Raw genomic sequence first — 18,862 nt, forward strand, 5'->3', positions numbered from 1 at the left:
TGGAAGATTCTATGTCAACAGGTAACTTCATTTATTCCTCAGCTAAGAACCAGCTACTTGTCTGTTTCTCCTTCTTTGATGGAGGATTCATGTTGTTTTTCCCTAAAATAATTGTTATTATATTTCAAAATAGGTAGATATAAACTACAGCTAATCAGAAATGCAGAAAGCAGTAATTGTCTTGGCACTAAATCTTAAGATTAAATTAGCCAACCCGAGAACTGAACACTTTGAACTCTAGATTTAATTGAATGAGGACAAAATGTTATTGCCAGAAGACAAAGCAACAATTATGTGCTTTAAACAATGGCTGAATTGTAATATCCAAGTATTAACTAGAAAGTCTTAATTAAAAGATTCCTATGATATTGCTACAGGTTCTTAAACTTATGAAGTGACCAATAAATGCAGTTTGAATTTAAAAATGCTTAATAGTGGGACATTAGCTAATAGTCAATGAGCTCTTACTATGTTGCAGGCACTAAGGGCTTTAAATACAGGAATTATTTGAATCCTCATAAGAACCCTATGAAGTCAGTAAGTTTTACAAATGAAAAACAAAACAAAACAAATAAGCAAATAAACTATGGCACAGAGAAGCCAAGTAACTTGCTTAAGTTCACAGAGCTAATAAGTTTAGACACTACCAGGATCACCTTTGCACACCCTTGTTCTACCTCATCCCCTTAGCTAGCTACATATCCCAGAGAAGATTCTAAAATTAGATGGTAATATTTTAGAAATAACTATTAGGAAACTTCATAAGTCTGAATCCAAACATAAGTAAGTTTTGCCATATGGCTGGTATTAACATTAATTAACATTTGTAAAGCATCTTATATATGTACAGCTTTATGCCTCAGGGTAATTTTGAAGAATGTATTATTAGTTCACCTGTTTCAAGAAACCAAATAAACAAGAAGTTCCCAGAGATCAGGTCATTTACCCATTCTGATATCAGGATTGATCTTGTCTAAGTGTTTAATGCTCTTTTAACACCTTAGGGTCACAAGTTCTAAATTCACCAGTCCTTTTTGACATTTATAATAGGAAATCTAATAATAAATTTGCATGAGAAACAAATGGTTAAAAAGGAGAAAATTTTGGTAAATATGAAGTAAGCAAAAGGATTGGAAAAGGGAAAAATAAATGCAATTAAATAATGCTAAAAATTGTAGCAAGTTTTTTTATCTGGCCAACACATCATGAAAACTACTTTTAAGTCATCCATTATAATTTCCAAGTCACATATATCTTTTCTACACAGTTATATAATACAAAACTCAATAATTTTAAGGGATGAGTAACATTTTATTAATATCTTGGATAAAGAATATTTCTAATAGTATTTCCCCACCTTTCACCAAATTTCTTTCTAGACCACACTTTGTTTTTTTTTTTTTTTATATCCAATTACAGCTCCAAAGAAATTAAGGTAACTTGAACCTTGAGCAGAATCCACAAGCTCTTAGCAGATGCTCTGGTTGTAAGAATGGTGGCAGAAGAGACTTACATTATTTTTTCAACTAGATAAAAGTCCTTGGAAACTGCAATAAGCAGTAATGTCCTGATAAAAGGGATCAAAAAACACATAGGGCATATCTCATTCACACCAACAATATATTTTTAAACCATGAAGAACTGGTTAAATGTAAGAATATTTGGTTAATTATGATCATCAAGCTTATTCTTGAAGAGGAAATTGATTGACTATTCCAGGTATATATTATCATTATCTAAAGAACTCCCTCTTGACAAATGCCCTCAAAGCTTCATGTCTTTCAAAGCCATCATCCAGTAGACAAGAGTTAAGATGGTCCCAAAGTAAACGGGCCAAGATAATCAACCACATTCATTGCTTCCTCAGGGATGTATGTTTCTATAGTATGAAAGAATCCATGGTAATAAACATAGAACTGGACAAAATTTTTCAGTTCCTGTTGATCAGACAGCATATACATAACTTTTCTTAAAACTGTGATCCAAATGGACTTTGAAAACTGGGATCATGATGAGGAGCAGAGGGAGAGGGAGAGAGAGAATCCCAAGTAGAATCCCCCCTGAGCGAAGAGCCAGATGAGGGGCTCAATCCCACACCCTGAGGTCATGACCTGAGAGGAATCAAGAGTCAAACACTTAACAGACTGAGCCACCCAGGCTCCCCTAAAACATCTTATTTCTTAAATTCCCACATAAATTAATAAATAACTGTTACTTAAAACATGTTTTTTGTTTTTTGTTTTTTTTTTCCTTGCAAAGCATTCTATTTTCTTAGTCTAGGCCTCACCTTTTCCAATTGTAAAACAATATAATTTTCATTTTAAAAAGTCAGAAATGTTGGTGCACCTGGGTGACTCAGTCAATTAAGTGTCTGCTTTTGGCTCAGGTCATGATCCCAGAGTCCTGGGATCAAGCCCCGCATCAGGCTCCCTGCTTGGCAGGGAACCTGCTTCTCCCTCTCCCCCTGCTTGCTCTCTCTCTCTCTCTCAAATAAATAAATAAAATATTTAAAAATAAATAAGTAAAAATAAAAATAAAAAGCCAGAAATGTATGTTCAAAAACATTCATAATCTTACAAAATTGCAACAAACATAACATTCTCGATCATCTCTTTTCCCAGCTGCTGCCTAAATGATTGTCAACCCAAATAAATGTCTGAAGCACCTGGAGGATAGAGCCACCTGCTTAAGTGTATTTTACACTGCATATTTAATAACTTTTTGTACCATTTTTTTCAGAAGGATTATAAAGCAAAAAGATTCTCATTTAATGCTTTTGAAAAGTGGATACTGTAAGTGTGATAAAAAGCCATACAGTGCATTTATTTGTAACATCTGCACAACCAAGGTCAGGTCTATTTGTTTACCCAAAAAAAGAGGCATATCTATGCACAGTTCATTGTACTGGACTCTCTAATGCCCAATTCTGATCCCTGCCAAGATCTGATTGATTGTTCTATTAATATATCCGAGGCAAAAATGAAGAATAAATCAAGCAATCCAGAACCAACTTAGTCATGCTACAGAGACATGGCCTAAAAGCTAAGAAGCAAAATCTTTTGCTAAGCTTGGCTGAGTACCTACTTACTGCCTGCTAAATCACTGCTATCTTTGTGAGTTAGACAGTTTTGGGGGAAGTGGTAAGGAGGACTCAGAGAATGGGGTAGGTGTTGCTGGGGAAAGGGACCAGAAAGGTCAGGGAGCCATGGTTGATATGTGTTAGTGGTATCTGAGCTTGCATTCACAGGTATTACTCTATATGTGACCTGCGTTTCCTATTATGAGATGTTTTGTGTTTCAAGTTATTACCCCCCAGAAACTTTTTTAAAATCAAAGTACATTGAAGTAAAATGATAGATTATCAGATTTATTTGTCAATGATCAGTAAATCAGGAAACAGAAATGTTCTTAGGGACAGGATATGTTGCCAAGTTAAAAGAGCACATTTCATTGTTTAGCTTACCAAAACTTTCTGCTGCTTTTAAGTTTGTTAATCATGTCACTATTACTGGAATTTGCTTTCTTCCTAACTTATGCACATAATCCCTTGATGGATTTTTTTTTTAAAGATTTATTTACTTATTTGAGAGAGAGAGAAAGAGAGAGAGATGAGTGGAAGGGGCAGAGGGAGCAAATCTTGAGCAGACTCTGTGCTGAGCAGGAAGCCCTACGGGGGCTCGACATGGAGCTTTATCTCACAACTCATGACCTGAATCGAAATCCAGAGTCGGATGCCCAACCCACTGTTGGTTGGGCATCCGACTCTGGACAGGCACCCCCCTAGATGTATCTTATATCTTGTTACCTTTCCCCAATCCTATATAGCCTCCTGCCCTCTCCATCCATTTCAGGGTTTTGTTCTTAGAACTCTTCTGTTCTTCCTCTATAAGCACTTCCTAGAGGACCTTATCCATCTTAAGATTTCCAGTACAAAACATGTCAATCATTCCTAGATCTGTATCTCCCCCACAAAACTTGCTATGGGTCTAAAAGTCATATATCCAACTGCCTACTAAACTAAGTGAATCAAGACATCATTATCTCTCACCCTCCAATCCCACCCGTCACCAAGTCCTTTTGCTTTTATTATCTTACAGAAGGCCTGCCCTTGCCCCCCTACCTACCTGTCCCTCATCCTTCTTTCCTCTAATCACAGAACTCTTCATTTTGATTCTTGCTTCTCTCTCAGAAGGCCACTGGAGTCTTCATTTACCTCTAGGCTTGAGCTCCTCAAATGTGTCCTCTTCAAACGATCTAGTAGGAGAGACAAATAATAAACAAAATAAGTAAATATGTTAGAAGATGATAAATGCTATAGAAAAAAAGAGACATCAGGGAAATGAGAAACACATGGTAGGGTAAAGCACCACTCATAAGATACCCCATAGGCTGACTACTACTTACCTTTTAATTTCACCCCTAAATTTTAATGTTTCACACCAAACTACTTTTTTCCCCTAGAATATACTTTGCTGTTTGTCACTCCTGCATCTGTTTATGCTGGCTCCTGGGCCACAAATATCCTTTTCCTCTTCACTCAAGAACTAATTTTCATTTAAGCATTATTGAACCTACCCTAGGTTAGTACAGTGTTACAACTTTCATGTTTCTTTTGTACTTTCTGAATTTCTCTAGCATGCAGTTAATACTTAAATTATTATTTTCAGTTGATTTTTCTTCTCTCTTAAAAGACAATAAGACTAGAATCAGACCTTGCTCATATTTGTCTCCCCAACATATTCAATGGTGATTGAATTATTCTCCCTGTGATTCTATTTCTATGACTCCATGACTGTTCATGTCCACTTCTTTTCATACTCACACATTCTTTCTTTCATATAGCACTTTTTTCTCTATTTGTAGCCCAGAAGAGTTGATTTAAGAGACCTTATATTTCTTTCTAGTGTTTTTCATTTCTGTGTGTTGTGGATAAATTTTCAGAGTAATGCTCTGAAATTAATCTTACATCCATTTCCAAATTCCTGGGATGGGATGAGTTGGGGGGGTTCACAAAGCCCAGAGAGCATAAACGATATGTGCAAACTTTGTTATTTTAAACAGAGAAATGGGGAATAGGAAAGAAGAAAAAAAAATGGAGAAATTACATCATGTCGAATCTACTCATGCTATATTCACTATATCACAAAAAAGAGACTGCTGAAGAAAACCAATGAACTGATAATTAAGATAGATCACTGAGGAAAACAAGAAAAGAAAAACCAAATCAAACTATGTGCCATAAAGATGGGTGGTCAAGGAGAGTACAATTTTAATTTTTTTCTTCAGATTACTTGAAGAGTGTCTCCTCACCACAATTTTTAAAGCAGTTTTTTAAAGATTTTATTTATTTGAGAGAGAGAGAGAGAAAGCACAAGAGAGGAGAGGACCAGAGGGAGAAGCAGGCTCCCCGCTAAGCAGGGAGCCTGATGTGGAACTCCATCCAGGGACTCCGGAATCATAACCTGAGCCGAGGCAGATGCTTAACAGACTGAGAGACCCAGGCGCCCTCCTCACCACAATTTTAAAACATTGTTCTATTTACATTATTTTAACTTAGGTTGTCTGATTTACTGCATCTTTTTCTACTTTATATGTTTACATATACATAACCTACTTTAAAAGTATATATATATATTTGTATATGTACATATATATCGTTATTTTCTAAGTGCTAAACATATATTTTTAACATTAATAATATGCTTTCAGCTATAAAAATAATTTTGATAAAGGTGAACTTTTATTTTTTTTCTTATTCTTTATATTTATTTATTTTTTTATTCTTATGTTAATCCCCATACATTACATCATTAGTTCTAGATGAAGTGTTCCATGATTCATTGTTTGTGCATAACACCCAGTGCTCCATGCAGAATGTGCCCTCCTCAATACCCACCACCAGGCTAACACATCCTCCCACCCCCCTCCCCACTAGAACCCTCAGTTTGTTTTTCAGAGTCCATCGTCTCTCATGGTTCGTCCACCCCTCCGATTTCCCCCGCTTCATTCTTCCCCTCCTGCTACCTTCTTCTTCTTCTTCTTTTTTTTCTTAACATATATTGCATTATTTGTTTCAGAGGTACAGATCTGAGATTCAACAGTCTTGCACAATTCACAGCACTTACCAGAGCACATACCCTCCCCAGTGTCTAACACCCAGTCACCCCATCCCTCCCACCCCACCCCCCACTCCAACAACACTCAGTTTGTTTGCTGCGATTAAGAATTCCTCATATCAGTGAGATCATATGATACATGTCTTTCTCTCTTTGACTTATTTCACTCAACATAATACCCTCCAGTTCCATCCATGTCGTTGCAAATGGCAAGATCTCATTCCTTTTGATGGCTGCATAATATTCCATTGTATATATATATACCACATCTTATTTATCCATTCATCTGTTGATGGGCATCTAGGCTCTTTCTATACTTTGGCTATTGTGGACATTGCTGCTATAAACATCGGGGTGCACATACCCCTTCAAATCCCTATTTTTGTATCTTTGGGGTAAATACCCTGTAGTGCAATTGCTGGATCATATGGTAGCTCTATTTTCAACTTTTTGAGGCACCTCCATACAGTTTTCCAGAGTGGCTGCACCAGCTTGCATTCCCAACAACAGTATAGGAGGGTTCCCCTTTCTCCGCATCCCTGCCAACATCTGTCGTTTCCTGACCTGTTAATTTTAGCCATTCTGACTGGTGTGAGGTGGAATCTCATTGAGGTTTTCATTTGGATTTCCCTGATGCTGAGCGATATTGAGCACTTTTTCATGTGTCTGTTGGCCATTTGGATGTCTTCTTTGCAGAAATGTCTGTTCATGTCTTCTGCCCATTTCTTGATTGGATTCTTTGTTCTTTGGGTGTTGAGTTTGATGAGTTCTTTATAGATTTTGGATACTAGCCCTTTATCTGATATGTCATTTGCAAATATCTTCTCCCATTCTGTCGGTTGTCTTTTAGTTTTGTTGACTGTTTCCTTTGCTTTGCAAAAGCTTTTTATCTTGATGAAGTCCCAACAGTTCATTTTTGCCCTTGCTTCCCTTGCCTTTGGCGATGTTTCTAGGAAGAAGTTGCTTCGGCTGAGGTCAAAGAGGTTGCTGCCTGTGTTCTCCTTTAGGATTTTGATGGACTCCTGTCTCACACTGAGGTCTTTCAACTGCTTGGAGTCTATTTTTGTGAGTGGTGTAAGAAAATGGTCCAATTTCATTCTTCTGCATGTGGCTATCCAATTTTCCCAACACCATTTGTTGAAGAGACTGTCTTTGTTCCATTGGACATTCTTTCCTGCTTTGTCGAAGATGAGTTGACCATAGAGTTGAGGGTCCATTTCTGGGCTCTGTATTCTGTTCCATTGATCTAGGTGTCTGTTTTTGTGCCAGTACCATGCTGTCTTGATGATGACAGCTTTGTAATAGAGCTTGAAGTCCGGAATTGTGATGCCGCCGGCTTTGCTTTTCTTTTTCAACATTCCTCTGGCTATGCGGGGTCTTTTCTGGGTCCATATAAATTTTAGGATTATTTGTTCCATTTCTTTGAAAAAAGTGGATGGTATTTTGATGGGGATTGCATTGAATGTGTACATTGCTCTAGGTAGCATTGACATCTTCACAATATTTGTTCTTCCCATCCATGAGCATGGAACGTTTTTCCATTTCTTTGTGTCTTCCTCAATTTCTTTCATGAGTATTTTATGTTTTCTGAGTACAGAATCTTTGCCTCTTTGGTTAGATTAATTCCTAGATATCTTATGTTTTTGGGTGCAATTGTAAATGGGATTGACTCCTTAATTTCTCTTTCTTCTGTCTTGTTGTTGGTGTATAGGAATGCCACCGACTTCTGTGCATTGATTTTCTATCCTGCCACTTTACTGAATTCCTGTATGAGTCCTAGCAGTTTTGGGGTGGAGTATTTTGGGTTTTCCACATAAAGTATCATATCATCTGCAAAGAGTGAGAGTTTGACTTCTTCTTTGACAATTTGGATGCCTTTGATTTCTTTTTGTTGTCTGATTGCTGTGGCTAGGACTTCCAATACTATGTTGAATAGCAGGGGTGATAGTGGACATCCCTGCCGCGTTCCTGACCTTAGGGGGAAAGCTCTCAGTTTTTCCCCATTGAGAATAATATACGCTGTAGGTTTTTCATAGATGGCTTTTATGATATTGACGTATGTACACTCTATCCCTATACTCTGAAGAGTTTTGATCAAGAAAGGATGCTGTACTTTGTCAAAAGCTTTTACTGCATCTATGGAGAGGATCATATGATTCTTGTTCTTTCTTTTGTTAATGTATTGTATCACATTGATTGATTTGCGGATGTTGAACCAACCTTGCAGCCCAGGGATACATCCCACTTGGTCATGGTGAATAATCCTTTTAATGTACTGTTGGATCCTATTGGCTAGTATTTTGGTGAGAATTTTTGCATCCATGTTCATCAGGGATATTGGTCTGTAATTCTCCTTTTTGATGGGGTCTTTATCTGGTTTGGGGATCAAGGTAAGGCTGGCCTCATAAAATGAGTTTGGAAGTTTTCCTTCTGTTTCTATTTTTTGGAACAGTTTCAGAAGAATAGGTATTAATTCTTCTTGAAATGTTTGGTAGAATTCCCCTGGGAAGCCATCTGGCCCTGGGCTTTTGTTTTTTGGGAGATTTTGGATGACTGCTTCAATTTCCTTAGTGGTTATAGGTCTGTTCAGGTTTTCTATTTCATCCTGGTTCAGTTTTGGTAGTCGATACATCTCTAGGAATGCATCCATCTCTTCCAGGTTATCTAATTTGCTGGCATAGAGTTGCTCATAATATGTTCTTATAACTGTTTGTATTTCTTTGGTGTTGGTTGTGATCTCTCCTCTTTCATTCATGATTTTGTTGATTTGGGTCATTTCTCTTCTCTTTTTGATAAGCCTGGCCAGGGGTTTATCAATCTTGTTAATTCTTTCAAAGAACCAGCTCCTAGTTTCGTTGATCTGTTCTACTGTTCTTTTAGTTTCTATTTCATTGATTTCGGCTCTGATCTTTATTATTTCTCTTCTCCTGCTGGGTTTAGGCTTTATTTGCAGTTCTTTCTCCAGCTCCTTTAGGTGTAGGGTTAGGTTGTGTACTTGAGACCTTTCTTGTTTCTTGAGAAAGGCTTGTATTGCTATATACTTTCCTCTTAGGACTGCCTTTGCTGCATCCCAAAGATTTTGAACAGTTGTGTTTTCATTTTCATTGGTTTCCATGTATTTTTTTTAATTCTTCTTTAATTTCCTGGTTGACCCATTCATTCTTCAGTAGGATGCTCTTTAGCCTCCATGTATTTGAGTTCTTTCCGACTTTCCTCTTGTGATTGAGTTCTAGTTTCAAAGCATTATGGTCTGAAAATAGGCAGGGAATGATCCCAAACTTTTGGTACCGGTTGAGACTTGATTTATGACCTAGGATGTAATCTATTCTGGAGAATGTTCCATGGGCACTAGAGAAGAATGTGTATTCCGTTGCTTTGGGGTGGAATGTTCTGAATAGGTCTGTGAAGTCCATTTGGTCCAGTGTGTCATTTAAAGTCTTTATTTCCTTGTTGATCTTTTGCTTAGACGCTCTGTCCATTTCAGTGAGGGGGATGTTAAAGTCCCCCACTATTATTGTATTGTTGTCGATGTGTTTCTTTGCTTTTGTTATTAATTGCCTTATATAATTGGCTGCTCCCATGTTAGGGGCATAGATATTTACAATTGTTAGATCTTCTTGTTGGATAGATCCTTTAAGTAGGATATACTGTCCTTCCTCATCTCTTATTACAGTCTTTGGTTTAAAATCTAATTTGTCTGATATAAGGATTGCCACCCCAGCTTTCTTTTGGTGTCCATTAGCATGGTAAATAGTTTCCCACCCCCTCACTTTCAATCCGGGGGTGTCTTTGGTTCTAAAATGAGTCTCCTGCAGACAGCATATCGATGGGTCTTCTTTTTTAATCCCGTCTGTTAGCCTGTGTCCTTTGACTGGGGCATTTAGCCCATTTACATTCAGGGTAACTATTGAAAGATAGGAATTTAGTGCCATTGTATTGCCTGTAAGGTGACTGTTACCGTATATTGTCTGTGTTCCTTTCTGGTCTATGTTGCTTTTAGGCTCTCTCTTTGCTTAGAGGACCCCTTTCAAGATTTCCTGTAGGGCTGGTTTTGTGTTTGCAAATTCCTTTAGTTTTTGTTTGTCCTGGAAGCTTTTTATCTCTCCTTCAATTTTCAATGACAGCCTAGCTGGATAGAGTATTCTTGGCTGCATATTTTTCTCATTTAGTGCTCTGAATATATCCTGCCAGTCCTTTCTGGCCTGCCAGGTCTCTGTGGATAGGTCTGTTGCCAATCTAATGTTTCTACCCTTGTAGGTTACATATCTCTTCTCCTGAACTGCTTTCAGGATTTTCTCTTTGTCTATGAGACTCGTAAGTTTTACTATTAGATGTCGGGGTATTGACCTATTTTTATTGATTTTGAGAGGGGTTCTCTGTGCTTCCTGGATTTTCATGCCTGTTTCTTTCCCCAAATTAGGGAAGTTCTCTGCTATAATTTGGTCCATTATACCTTCTGCCCCTCTCTCTCTTTCTTCTTCTTCTGGGATCCCAATTATTCTAATGTTGTTTCGTCTTATGGTATCGCTTATCTCTCGAATTCTGCCCTCGTGATCCAGTAGTTGTTTATCTCTCTTTTTCTCAGCTTCTTTATTTTCCATCATTTCATTTTCTATATTTCTGATTCTCTCTTCTGCCTCATTTATTCTAGCACTTAGCGCCCCCATTTTTGATTGCACCTCATTAATAGCCTTTTTGATTTCTACTTGGTTGGATTTTAGCTCTTTTACTTCTCCAGAAAGGGTTTCTCTAATAACTTCCATATTTTTTTCAAGCCCACCTAGTATCTTTAAAGTGATGATTCTGAACTCTAGATCGGACATCGTACTAATGTCCATATTCAGTAGGTCCCTGGCAGTCGGTACTACCTCTTGTTCTTTTTGTTGAGGTGATTTTTTCCGTCTTGTCATTTTGTGCAGAGGAGAATAGATTAATGAGAGAACAAAATGCTAGCAGAGTAACCACGTCCCCTGAAAATATACTCTAAACAAATCAGAAAAGACCTGAAGCAGTGGGATAAGAAAGGGAAAGAGAGAAAAAAGAAAAAGAAAAAGATAAAAACAAAAACAAACAAACAAAATAACAACAACAACAAAAAAACCAGAATGTGATCAAATATGATTTATATGGTACATAGATCAGTGCCACACACTAGATTTGGGGTGTATTTTTGTCTTTTAGAAGAAAGTGCCTCCCAAAATTTTAAAGAAAGAAAAACTTATATATGTACAAAAATAAGGATTGATATGATGAAGGGATGGAATATGACTGTAAAAATGGAAATTATAAAAAATTTTATAAAAGGAATTGATAAGAAGTTGTTTGAAAAAAGAAGAGGATTTAAAAAAAGAAAAAAGAAAAAGAAAAAAAAGGGAGAGGATGTGATCAGGCAGGGGAATAGAAAACACCATATACTAGAGATTTAGGGTATATTTTAATCTGTTAGAAGAAACTATCTCAAAATTTTAAAGAGAGAACAACTTATATATATAAGCCAAAAATATGGGTAACTACTATGAAGGGATAGAATATGACTCTAAAAATGAAAAATAAAAATGTTTTTTTCTTTAAAAAAGGGATTGATAAGATGTTGGTTGAAAAAGGGAAAAAGAAAAATTCAAAAAGAAATAAAAAGACAAAAAGACAGTTAAAAAAAATTAACTTTAAGATTTCATTTATTTATTTGACAGAGAGAGACACAGTGAGAGCAGGATCACAAGCAGGGGGAGAAGGAGAAACAGGCTTCCCACGGAGCAGGGAGCCCGATGCGGGACTCGATCCCAGGACCCCGGGACCATGACCTGAGCCGAAGGCAGACGCTTAACGACTGAGCCACCCAGGCGTCCCAAAAAAAAATTAACTTTAAAAGACTAAAGAATCATGGTAAAAAAGCCATGAATTCTATGTGCAGTATTCCCCTAGCGCTGGAGCTCTGCCGTTCTCATTGATCGGTAAACTTGGTCTTGGCTGGCTGTTTTCGCTGATCTTCTGGGGAGGGGCCTGTTGCCATGGTTTCCAAATGTCTCCGGCGGAGGCGGAATTGCCCCGCCCTTGCCCCCTCCCGGCTAAGTAATCTGCTCGGGTTTGCTCTCCGGGGCTTTTGTTCCCTGCGAGCTTTCCGTACAGCTTTGGAGGCGGAGAGTGAAAATGGCGGCCTCCCAATCTCCGCCCCGGAGGAGCCGAGAACTCGGGGCCCCGCTCCTCAGTGAGCCCCCAGAGAAAAGCCGTCAGTCATTCCCGTCTCCCCGGTCTCCGGCCGCACTCCATGCTCGTCTGGCCTATGACCGCGCGTTTCTATCTCTGGCACCCGACCCCGGGTGGAGTCTCCAAACCCAGCAGATCCCTGCGGTGCACTCCCGCGTGGCTCCTCCCGGGGGAGGAAGGTAAGTCTCCCCAGATCTGCCGCTTGTTGGGTCCCTGCTGGAGGAGCAGTGGCCCATCTGGGCCGCAGGTCACGGTTTATGGCCACCCCGAGCTGAGAGCCCGCGCCTGGGCTCCGCCTCTGCAGCCGGCTTCCCTGCTCCGATACCTGGGAGCTCTGCCGCACTCAGGCACCCCCGGTCTTTCTGTGACCCCGAGGGTCCTGAGGCCACACTGTCCCGGAGGGTTCCACCCCCCTCTTAGCCACCAGAGTGACGTCCCTCAGCGGAGCAGACTTTGAAAAGTTCCGATTTTGTGCTCCGCGGCTCGATCACTTGCCAGAAGCGGCCGACGGAGGCCCCTCCCCCGCCGTCTATCCTCCCGAATATCGCCTTGGATTCACTTCTCCGCACGTCCTACCTTCCAGAAAATGGTCGCTTTTCTGTTGAGAGAGTTGTTGCTATTCTTTTCTTCGATCTCCTGTTGGGTTTGTAGGTGTTCAGAATGGTTTGATCCCTATCCAGCTGAATTCCTGAGAGGAGACGAAATCCAGGTCTCCTACTCCTCCGCCATCTTGCTCCGCTCCCCCGAACTTTTATTTTTAAAATGGTTGTAAGTTGGATATACTGATGGTTTAACAAACATAGAGCAAATATTGCCGATAACTTAGTCATATAAATTAATGGACACTCCAGTTTATTACTGGTCATTGTAATTAATTACAGAAAACAAATAACCAAAAGGTAAATGTGAATTAATCTATAGTATCTCATTAAAAATACTTTGTCAAAGAAAAATAGTATCTTTCAAATGAAAAGTAATTGGAGCAATGAATTAGTCTAGGCTTTAATTAAAAATTGAAAATCCAGTATAAGTGTTACCTAATTTCACCAGCTAGAAAAACAGAGCACAATAAAATTTAGTTAAGCTGATTTAATATTTATATTTATTAATGAAGTGATATCTGGAACATTATGTTTGATATACAATCTGTAAATTAATTACAAATGAAGTACCTAAGAAGGTAGATATTTAAAAAGACATGTATGTATCATATATCATGTAATTTTGTTCACATTAATATGTTGTAAAATATCTGACAAAGCAATATAAAATGTTTTTTAAAAAATCTTAAGGATTAATAAATTGCATTACCCTGATACATAATACATAATTAGCGTAGATTCCAAATGTGAGCATTAATGTGTTGCCAGAGATTAGTTCTATTACATAAGTGAGTAGATATATTGAAATAACTGAAATACCTTTTACTTTCTAATATTTATCTCATGCTAGAAAGCAAGAAGAATTGTTTTTATAATGTTCTTATTTTCACACTGGCCTCTGGACATTTTCATTTGATATCTTTCCATATTTTCAGGTTCATCATCATCTCCCCACCCTCAAATCTTCTTTTCATTCCTCATACTACCTTTATTAATAAAATTTGATACTTCTAGAGCCTACATATTTTTCCTAACTGATACTTTGATAAATGAGATTCCCATATGTGACATCCTTCAGTGACTCACCATCACTTATCAAAGAAATTCCAACTTCTTTTTAAAATTGTATTTGCATCATTTATAACTTAGTCTCAAACTGTCTTTATGGATTTAGCTCTCAAAACTATATAACAAAACTCTGTGGTGTAATTAAACTGACTACATGTTATTGCACAGAAATACAACTTTTAGATTCTAAGTTCAGCTTGTGCTCTTCCTTTACTCTGGTTTGAATGGAGACTTAACCTTAATCTCTAATTTTATTTTTGTCCGATCTCCATCTATCAAAATCCCACCCACACTTCAAGACCTGTTTCAAATTTCAACTCATCCACCAATCTTCCCTTTAACACCTGAAAAATAATAATTTCTTCTTCCATTCAATTCCTATAAGGCTATAAATGAATCATATTCCTGTAGACATTTTCTTAACACGTTTATACTGCATACCAACTATGGCCAAGATACTGTTAAATAATACAAGGGATGCTATGGTTAAAAAAAAAAAAAAAAGACATAGTCCCTGCTCTGAAGAATATTACAATCTAATGGAGATAGGAGATAATTGTACAAATGACTGTGATATTAAAGAAAATGAAGAAGCTTCCCTAAGAAAAGTACATGAAAAATTCTGGGAGGATATTAAAAGCTACTGCTGAGAAAAGCTTTAGTTGTGATGACAACTGAAGTAGATTCTGAACAAAATGAAATAATTTTGGCAGTCCATGATAAGGTAGAGAATATTTCCAGTGAAATAACTATGAACCAAGGTATGAAGAGGAAAATACTCAGAGTATGTTCATGGATACAGTTACAGGCTGAACCTTTTCCTCTCCAAATTCTTATGTTGAAGTCCTAACCTTCAGCACCCTAAAATGTGACTGTATTTGGAGATGGGGCCTTTAAAGATTGAGCAATTAAGTTAAAGGGAGACTGTTAACATGATCCTAATCCAATCTGACCGGTGTCTTATAACAAGAGGAGACTTGGACATCCAAGGAGGCACTGAAGATTCACACCCCCAGAGAAAAAGCTACATGAGGACACAGTGAGAAGGTGGCCATCAACAAGCCAAGGAGAGAGGGTTCTATAGAAATCAACTCTACCACCTCCTCGAGCTTGGACTCCTACATTCCAGAACTGTGAGAAAATAAATTTATAGTGTTTAAACCACCCAGCATTTTCTTATGGCATCCCTAAAATTTAAAACAGTTACGTTATTCAATAATGCATATATACTAAGTAATGGAAGACAAAGCTGGACATATAGGTTGAGCTAATAATATAAATGGGTCAATTGGAATTACTGTGTATAAAAGGACATTGTCTTGACTACTCAAACTACATACATTCTACTTCGTATGATTAATCTTAATCAAGTATGGTAATTAGATGCCTCTTTCTTGTCAATGATGAATTCATGGATGGGCAGTCCTAAGTCATTTTTGGCTAACAAGACATGAGGTAGCAGGAGTGCTTCTGGGGAAAGCTTCCCTATGGATAAGAGAGAACAGAGGCAGAGATAGTCACTTCTTTCTTCCTATGTTGCCTTGTCTGGGGCAACAAGAAACCTTACAGCCTGAGGATGTAAGAATTGCTGGCATAAAACAGCAAGATGATAATGTAACTGACCCACTGAATCAACCAACCCTGAGTTCTGTTCTACCTCTGACTTCCTATTAGGATAGTAAATTTTCTCACTGATTGGGACAAAATGAGTTTAGTGTTCCTTGTAGCCAAAAGCAACTGAAACAAATACTAGGCTGAGTTGAGTAGTATGTTCTATGGCCAAAGGTTAGTCATTAAAGAATTGTATTTAACTGTTTTAGTAATAGTGTAGGTAGGATTAGAGTGGAAAATGTCATGAAGTTGGGAGACCAGCTAAGAGACTAATTATCCTAATGAGATATAAAGATGTTTGAGTCTAAGAAGGTGACAAGATTCTGGAGAAGGTGATAGTTGTAGTGGAGAAGAGTATGTTGTGTGGTTTTGTTTTCCCTAACTCCTTTGTCATTATTCAAATTCAGGTGCTTATATTTTTTTTCCTGAATTACTGTAAATAATTTATGCCCTACCTTCAAGTTTTTTCTCTAACACTCACCCTATTTTTTCTGCCCTCCTAAAATTGGTTTACCATAGAGCTACTAGAATTAAATTATCTTTATAAGAATATTAATTCCACTCATGTTTTTTCAGAATAAAACCCAAATTACTTAGCATTCTATGTAAGACTTTTCATGATCTCTCTCTCTATGCCGTATCCTAACTCATTGTTATGGGTTTAACATTGTGCCAAGAAAGATATGCTGGAGTCCAATCCCCCAGTATCCCAGAATGTGACCATTTTGGAAATAAGGTTGTTGTAGATGTAATGAGTTAAAATGAGGTCACATTGAAGTAGGATGGGCACTGGGGCGCCTGGGTGGCTCAGTCGTTAAGCGTCTGCCTTCCGCTCCGGTCTTGATCCCAGGGTCCTGGGATCGAGCCCCACATCGGGCTCCCTGCTCGGCGGGAAGCCTGCTTCTCCCTCTCCCACTCCCCCTGCTTGTGTTCCCTCTCTCGCTGTGTCTTTCTGTCAAATAAATAAATAAAATCTTTAAAAAAAAAAAAAAAAAGAAGTAGGATGAGCACTTAATCCACTATGACTGATGTTATAAGACAGCCATGTGTAGGCAGAGATTCACAGGGAGAATGTCACATGAAGATGGAATATTGGAAGTTTGCACCTACAAGCCAAGGAATGTCTGGTCTGCCATAAACTAGGAGAGAGTCAGTCATAGAACAAATTCTCACTCAGAAGGACCAACTCTGCTGACACCTTGATTCTGGACTCCTAGTCTCCAGAACTGAGAAATAATGCAATTCGGTTGTTTTAAGCTACCCAATTTATGGTACTTTGTTACGACAGCCCTAGGGAACCAATACACAGATACCTGAATCTAGCTATACTAAATTACTTGACATTACTAAACATATTTTTGCCAAGGCCTTGTGCCTTTGCATTGAGTTTAACTTTCCTTCTTAATCACCTATGTAAACTTCTTATTCCTATTAGACCCAAAGCATTTATCTCCTCTGGGAAGGGTTTCCTCATCTGAATGTCAATGAATTGTCTCTTATTTTTCAAAAGTATACATAACTCAGACTGAGCATTTAGTCACTCTTTATATCAATTGTCTATATATTTATGTCTCCCTCACTAGATCATGATCTCTCTGACAGGAGGCACTGTATTCACTCTACCCCCAGAGATTCACAACAGGGCTCATTAAATTTGTGAACAAATGAATACATTTGTCTCTAAGATTTAAAGTCTTTTTGTAGATAGAGGTTGAAGAAGAAATCAAAGTGACCACAATGGACCAAGCCGTATTAACTAGAAGACTCATGAAGCCATCATTAGATATTTAGATATGCAGAGAGAGGCATTTGTAAGGGGAAAAAAAAAAATTTAAATGGATCTGAGGTGAAGAAAGTATTGGTGGAAATGTGGAAGTAAAACTGAAGAAGAAGATTAAGAAGATTGTATCACTGATTCCTTTTCTTCATTCCTTTCTTTTTTCCCTCCCTCCCTCCCTCCCTTCCTATTTATTCAACAACATTTAATTAAACATGAGCTTGACACTGGATATACAATGATGAGAAAACAGACAAGGCAACTGTATTCATGGAGTTTAGAGTCTGGTAGGGGAGAAATTCATGTTTGCATTAAAATACTGATCTCTAAATTAGAGAACCCTGAGTTACTCTCTAATTGGAATACAGACAAATAGCCATACACATGATTTACACCCAAATAGCAATATTAAAGAAAATCTGGTAAGACAAGCACAATCATTCATTTTGACAGCCTCCATTCCATTCTTTGTTCATGTCTATAACTATTGTTATGGGCAAGATACTGTTCAAAGTATTTTTATGAATTAAGTTTCAAATATTTATAGATAATCAATAATAGATATACCATATTAAGTGTTTAATCAATGGCTGTTGCTGTCCTTGTTATATAGGGTTTTTTTTTTTTTAATCTATTAAATTAGTACTTGGAAATATATTTCTTTGAGCAAAATAGGTAAAATTAATGGAACAGTTGTATGGCTTTAAATACACATTCTTTTTATATATTCAAAAAGATTTGCTCCAAGAACAATGATTTAACTAATGTACAATGTTAGTAGTGTTAAATGTATTATTTATCATTTGGTGTTATCTTTAAAAAAATGGTTACTAATATTTTTAACTTAAAATTCACTTGTCAAGCTCACCTGTACTTTGTCTGGTATGAAGATCTTTTCCTATAGATTAGTATTTATGCATTTTTAGCTTAATATTTTTACTTATAAATAGTTGTCTTTATCATTGATGCTTTGTCATGTTTCAATGTTTTCCTTTGTTATTTTTTAAATTCCCTTACTTTATACAGAGCTTTTATTATGTATATATTCAAATATTTTAATGTTTTCATTTTATGTCCTATTAACATTTCAAAGCTTTGGAAGTTACCACTGAAATAAAAATATTCAGTTTTATTTTCTTCTAGCTTCTCTCTGATATCTGTTTTAATTCATTAATGCATTTCCACATCTTGATCTCCCAGCTCTTCTTGACTCACCCTGAGACTTACATATTAATTCTTCTCAAACTGCTTTGATCATGGTTACTGTTCTTATAAAGTGGCCATTGATCTACATCATGCCAAACTAAGCAGTTATTCATCATTTCTCATCCCCTTCCCTCAGTCTTTTCTTCACTTGCTTTCCATAATACTGCAGTCCCCTTGATTCTCTTCAATTCTCTAGCAACTCTATATTTTTGCTCCTTTTCCTAGGTGTCATGGCATCCCAGTCTTTATCCTTGACATTACTCTTTTCTCTACCTGTA

This window comes from Mirounga angustirostris, unplaced genomic scaffold (assembly GCF_029215605.1).
Source record: "Mirounga angustirostris isolate CCGP_5_RB_7025 unplaced genomic scaffold, mMirAng1.0.hap1 SCAF_2, whole genome shotgun sequence".
Lineage (NCBI taxonomy): Eukaryota > Metazoa > Chordata > Mammalia > Carnivora > Phocidae > Mirounga > Mirounga angustirostris.